This window comes from Salvelinus fontinalis, chromosome 11 (genome assembly GCF_029448725.1).
Source record: "Salvelinus fontinalis isolate EN_2023a chromosome 11, ASM2944872v1, whole genome shotgun sequence".
Classification (NCBI taxonomy): Eukaryota; Metazoa; Chordata; class Actinopteri; order Salmoniformes; family Salmonidae; genus Salvelinus; species Salvelinus fontinalis.
In genome coordinates, this window is record NC_074675.1 from 44,358,402 (window position 1) to 44,365,454 (window position 7,053).

The window sequence follows — 7,053 nt, forward strand, 5'->3', positions numbered from 1 at the left end:
ACTGCATTCATCTTAACCAAAGACCAATAAAAACAGTTTTTAAAAAGTCACCAGGTTCTCTGCTCAGCCGATCTAGCCATGTTGTGGTTTCATGAAGCCGCTTCCTCGTGCGCCCTCTTCGCAAACTCAGTTGTTGCGTTATTTTGTCAGGCCGTCTCTTTCAGTGTTCTCCATTGTGTCATAGGCCTCATCTGTGCGCATCTGTCTGATCTCAGCCATCCAGGTGTCAATTAGGTCCACGGCAGTGTTTACATCTATCCAATCATTTTGCAGATACTATAGTTAGAAAGGATGCACGTTTTCTTTAGTAAACAATTCCAACATATATAAATGTAAACTCAAATGTGCAAATTTTTTAAATCAGGTCATCGACTTCAGAGGCCGACTTTGGTGTAAGCTTGTATGGCTATGGTGCTTTATATGGTGCTTTATTCGGCGCAGGGCTACAAGGATCATAGGCAGGCTCCGTATAACCGCTTCTGTGGCCTGTTTCCAGGAGGCCCAGCTTGTGTCCAATGGGCTCTTTCCATCTGCATTTTTTTCCTGTTCCTCCTCAAGTAGGCCATCTTAAACCTTGAGAAGCTAGAAGTCAAAAAGCAGTACAGGGTGCTCCAATATACCAACAAAAACACGTTGTTTTCGCTACACAAGGAACATGCATCATTCATTAGAACTAAATTGAGGTTGTATGCTGCAGCAGCAGTGCATATAGAAAGCCTTGTTCGAACAGGTTATTTGATTAAATCGACACCCGCTACGCTTCAATCAAAGTCACTGCTATCTTGGATCGTCACTACAGTAAACCCTAACCATAAGGGCCAGTTAGGGTAAATGGAGCGTTTTGAATTTGGAACCTTACATTAAAACCACTTCCAATTTGAACTTCAAGCGGATAGGGATTTCCCAACAATACCGGATAGCACAGAACCTTCCGTCGCCTCAAGTAGTCCCTGTCACGCCAGAGCTGGCGCTAGCAGCAGTGGTTGGGTTTTCCATGCCGGTTTTCTTGTTGCAAGGACGATGACTAGAAGAAGTAGGTTGCAAGGATGATGACTAGAAGAAGTAGGTTTTAAGTGGAACACAGGATGCAATTAAAGTTGTAATATTCTCTCGCTGCTTGCGGTTTAGCGCACCTGATTTGCAGCCTACTTTTTATCCAGATCATTTTTTGCCTGAATGTAACTTAACTAGCCCGGGGCCGGGCAACAGCTAGCTAGACGTGACCTGGCCTCGATGAGCTCGTGCAACAGAGTAGGCTACACATCAACCGAATATGACAGACCTTGGTCATTTCTTTATTGAAATAATAATAAATAACATTGGCTTGATTTTCGAATAATTGTCATGTTGTTTTGGTACTGTGTGAAGTAGACTGTAAGCAGTGGCGGAACTAGAGTTTTATACATGCGGTGTTTTATACTTAACCCGGAGTTCTTCAATGTGGCAGATATTGTGGTCCAAAAGGGTTACTTCATTAGCATTCTTTAACATACTATGAATAGTCAGTGTCTCTAAATCGGAACTGCAGCTCAATTTCCCTCTCACACACTGTACTATACTCACATACTGGAAAGACTTGGGTCACTCTGTTTTCATGAATATATAATCTGGGTCTAAGTGTTGAACATCCAAAATATTTTCAGAAAATAAAGCTCAAGCAGCAAGGAGATAAGATTGCAATTTATGTAACACACAAATGCTTAGTTAATTTACAAAAAATGAAATTGATGATTAAAAAAACACTGCAATTTGACATACCAGGTATCAAGCAGAAATGGACTTGAAAAATAAAAATAATTTTGGTGCCCATCAATATTACAAACTTAGAGTATCATATTTATGCTCATATACATTACAGTTCAAAAGTTTGGGGTCACTTAGAAATGTCATTTTTTTTGTATAAAAAAAAAGCACATTTCTTGTTCATTAAAATAACATAAAATTGATCAGAAATACAGTGTAGACATTGTTAATGTTGTAAAGGACTATTGTAGCTGGAAACGGCAGATTTTTTTAACGGAATAGGCGTACAGAGGTCCATTATCAGCAACCATCACTCCTGTGTTCTAATGGCACGTTCAGTTAGCTAATCCAAGTTTATAATTTTAAAGGCTAATTGATCATTAGAAAACCCTTTTGCAATTATTTTAGCATAGCTGAAAACTGTTGTTCTGATTAAAGAAGCAATAAAACTGGCTCAAAATGGCCAGAAACAAAGACTTTCTTCTGAAACTCATGAGTCTACTCTTGTTCTGAAAAATGAAGGCTATTCCATGAGAGAAATTGACAAGAAACTGAAGATCTCGTACAACGCTGTGTACTACTCCCTTCACAGAACACGCAAACTGGCTCTAACCAGAATAGAAAGAGGACTGGAAGGCCCCGGTGCACAACTGAGCAAGAGGACAAGTACATTAGAGTGTCTAGTTTGAGAAACAGACTCCTCACAAGTCCTCAACTGGCAGCTTCATTAAATAGTACCCGCAAAACACCAGTCTCAACGTCAACAGTGAAGAGGTGACTCCGGGGTGCTGGCCTTCTAGGCAGAGTTGCAAAGAAAAAGCCATATCTCTGTCCAGTGTCTGTGTTCTTTTGCCCATCTTAATCTTTTATTTTTATTGGCAAGTCTGTGATATGGCAGCCTAGTTTTTTTTAGCCTAGGCAGACGATAGTGGGCGCTAGATCTGCACTGTCTTCTTGGATTGATGTGCATTCCCGGCTCGAAGGCTGCAAAGGCATTATTTTCCTCCTTAACTAGTTTTAATGGCAGGCCGTCTGGGGAAAAAAGCTAGGAAAATATGTGTACTGTCTTAATACTTGAAAATAAAGGAGAGCCGCACACTCTAGGAGCTCAGATGCAATTTTAATTTTTTTATTACTGTCTTAAGGGTCAGGCTTTTTATCAGGGGGTGGATTTGGTATTATTATAATTTTTTTGTCCAGGAGAGGGTAATGTAATTTGTAGTCGATGAAATGGGGGGCAGGTAGCCTAGTGGTTAGAGTGTTGGGCCAGTAACGAAAAGGTGGCTGGATTGAATCCCAGAGCTGACAAGGTAAAAATCTGTTGTTCTGCGCCTGAACAAGGCAGTTAACTCACTGTTCCCCGGTAGGCCGTCTTTGTAAATAAGAATTTGTTCTTAACTGACTTGCCTAGTTAAATAAAGGTTAAAAAAAATGAAATGTCATATTGCATCAGTGTTTGTTAATTAGTTGCTTATTATATATGTGTGCCCGATGCTGCCCCTCACCCCTGTGAAGACTTACAGAAAACATATGACCTCTGTCATTGCCAACAAAGGGTATATAACAAAGTATTGAGAAACTTTTGTTATTGACCAAATACTTATTTTCCACCATAATTTGCAAATAAATTCATAAAAAATCCTACAATGTGATTTTCTGGATTTTTTTTTCTAATTTTGTCTGTCATAGTTGAAGTGTACCTATGATGAAAATTACAGGCCTCTCATCTTTTTAAGTGGGAGAACTTGCACAATTGGTGGCTGACTAAATACTTTTTTCCCCCACTGTATATTAACTTGTACAAGCCCAATAATAGATTTTATTTGAAAATAACAATAATTTCATACCTTGATTGTCACGTTCCTGACCTGTTTTCTGTTGTTTTTGTATGTGTTTAGTTGGTCAGGGCGTGAGTTGGGGTGGGCATTCTATGTGTTGTGTTTCTATGTTGGGGTTAATGTGTTGCCTGATATGGTTCTCAATTAGAGGCAGGTGATTGACGTTTCCTCTGATTGAGAACCATATTAAGGTAGGCTGTTCTCACTGTTTGTTTGTGGGTGATTGTCTTCCGTGTCTGTATGTATACCACACGGGACTGTTTCGTCTGTCATTCGTGTCTGTTCCTGTTCGTGCGTTCTTCGTAGTTTGTAAGTTCTCAAGTCAGGTCTGTCTACATCGTTTATTTTGTTTTGTAGTCTGTTATAGTGTTTTCGTGTTTTCGTCTTACTTTAATAAATTCATTATGTCCACATTCCACGCTGCGCTTTGGTCCAATCCCTACTCCTCCTCTTCAGACGAAGAGGAGGAGAATGACCGTTACAGAATCACCCACCAACCTAGGACCAAGCGGTGGGGGAGAGAGCAACAGCGATCGCAGGATTCATGGACATGGGAGGAAATATTGGACGGAAAAGGTCCATGGGCACAGCCAGGAGAATATCGCCGCTCTCGTGAAGAGCTGGAGGCAGCTAAAGCCGAGAGGCGGTGGTATGAGGAGGCAGCACGGAAGCGAGGCTGGAAACCGGTGAGTCAAGCCCAAAAATTTCTTGGGAGGGGGCTACAAGGGAGTGTGGCGAAGTCAGGTAGGAGTCCTGCGCCAACTCCCCGAGCTTACCGTGGAGAGCGAGAGTACGGGCAGACACCGTGTTACGCAGTAGAGCGCATGGTGTCTCCTGTACGTGTGCATAGCCCGGTGCGGGTTATTCCACCTCCCCGCACTGGCAGGGCTAGATTGGGCATTGAGCCAGGTGCCATGAAGCCGGCTCAACGCGTCTGGTCTCCAGTGCGTCTCCTCGGGCCGGCATACATGGCACCAGCCTTACGCATGGTGTCCCCGGTTCGCATACACAGCCCAGTGCGGGTTATTCCACCTGAGCCCTGTTCCTCCTCCATGCACTAGCCCTATGGTGCGTGTCTCCTGCCCATTACCACAAGTGCCTACACCACGCACTAAGCCTCCTGTGCGCCTCCACAGTCCTGTGCTTCCTGTTGCTGCTCCCCGCACTAGCCTGAAGGTGCGTGTCCTTAGCCCGGTACCTCCAGTTCCGGCACCACGCACCAGGCCTACAGTGCGCCTCAGCCGGCCAGAGTCTGCCGTCTGCCCAGCGGCGTCTGAACTGCCCGTCTGCCAAACGGCGTCTGAACTGCCCGTCTGCCCAACGACGCCTGAACTGCCCGTCTGCCAAACGCCGTCTGAACTGTCCGTCTGCCAAGCGCCGCATGAACTGCCTGTCTGTACTGAGCCTGCAAAGCCGCCCGTCTGTACTGAGCCTTCAAAGCCGCCCGTCTGTCATGAGCCTTCAGAGCCGTCCGCCAGACAGGAGCCGCTAGAGCCGTCCGCCAGACAGGAGCCGCTAGAGCCGTCCGCCAGACAGGAGCCGCCAGAGCCTTCCGCCAGACAGGAGCCGCCAGAGCCTTCCGCCAGACAGGAGCCGCCAGAGCCTTCCGCCAGACAGGAGCCGCCAGAGCCTTCCGCCAGACAGGAGCAGCCAGATCCTTCCGCCAGACAGGAGCAGCCAGAGCCTTCCGCCAGCCATGAGCAGCCAGAGCCGCCAGCCAGCCATGAGCAGCCAGAGCCGCCAGCCAGCCATGAGCAGCCAGAGCCGCCAGCCAGCCATGAGCAGCCAGAGCCGCCAGCCAGCCATGAGCAGCCAGAGCCGCCAGCCAGCCATGAGCAGCCAGAGCCGCCAGCCAGCCATGAGCAGCCAGAGCCGCCAGCCAGTCAGGAGCTGCCAGAGCCGCCAGCCAGTCAGGAGCTGCCAGAGCCGCCAGCCAGTCAAGAGCCGCCCTACAGTCAAGAGCCGCCCTACAGTCATGAGCCGCCCTACAGTCATGAGCTGCCCTACAGTCATGAGCTGCCCTACAGTCATGAGCTGCCCTACAGTCATGAGCTGCCCTTCAGTCATGAGCTGCCCTTCAGTCATGAGCTGCCCTTCAGTCATGAGCTGCCCTACAGTCATGAGCTGCCCTACAGTCATGAGCTGCCCTACAGTCATGAGCTGCCACCCAGTCATAAGCTGCCACCCAGCCCGGAGCTGCCAGAGCCGCCAGCCAGTCAGGAGCTGCCAGAGCCGCCAGCCAGTCAGGAGCTGCCAGAGCCGCCAGCCAGTCAGGAGCTGCCCTACAGTCATGAGCTGCCCGACAGTCATGAGCTGCCCGACAGTCATGAGCTGCCCTTCAGTCATGAGCTGCCCTTCAGTCATGAGCTGCCTGTAGGCCTGGTGCGTGGTGTCGGAACTGGAGGCACCGGGCTAAGGACACGCACCTTCAGGCTAGTGCGGGGAACAACAACAGGGCACACTGGACTCTCAAGGCGTACTATAGGCCTGGTGCCTGATACCGGCACTGGTGGTACCGGGCTGAGGGCACGCACATCATGACGAGTACGGGGAGAAGGAACAGTGCGTACAGGGCTCTGGAGACGCACATGAGGCTTGGTGCGTGGTGCCAGCACTGGTGGTACTAGGCTGGAGACACGCACCCCAGGGAGAGTGCATGGAGGAGAACCAGGGCTCTGAAGACGCACAGGAGGCTTGGTGCGTGGTGCCAGCACTGGTGGTATTGGGCTGGGAACACGTATCTCAGGGCTAGTGCGGGGAGCAGTAACAGGACGCACAGGACTCTGGAGACGCACAGGAGGCTTGGTGCGTGGTGTAGGCACTGTCTTAACCAGACGGCTAGCACGCACCTCAGGACGAGTATGGAGAGCTGTTCCCAGTGACATTAACTCACCAATACGTTCATTCGGACGGATGCCGTGCCTCATGCACCAAACCAGTACATCCCTCATATCTTTCTCCTTCAATTTCTCCATTAGCTCCTTTACTGTCTCTGCGTTACTCATCTCCAAATCCGCCCTCACCGGCTCCTTATGTAAAGCAGGAGGAGTTGGCTCAAGTCCCCTGACGGACCCAACTATATACCCCGAGAGCCCCCCCCCCCAAGACATTTTTGGGTTTGACTTGCGGACTTCCAGCCTTGTTTCCGTGCTGCCTCCTCATATCGCCGCCTCTCCGCTTTCGCTGCCTCCAGCTCCGCTTTGGGGCGGCGACACTCCTCTGGTTCTGCCCAGGGTCCTTCTCCGTCTAGGATTTCCTCCCATGTCCATTCCTCCTTGTACACCTGCTGCTGTCCGTTAACCCGCTGCTTGATCCTCTTCGTCCGAAGAGGAGGAGTAGAGATCAGACCAACATGCAGCAGGTTTAGAAAACATAATGAATTTATTAAACGACGAAGACGAACACGAAACAACACTTGGAATAATTACAAAATAACAAAACGAACGAAGACAGACCTGAACTAGAGAACTTA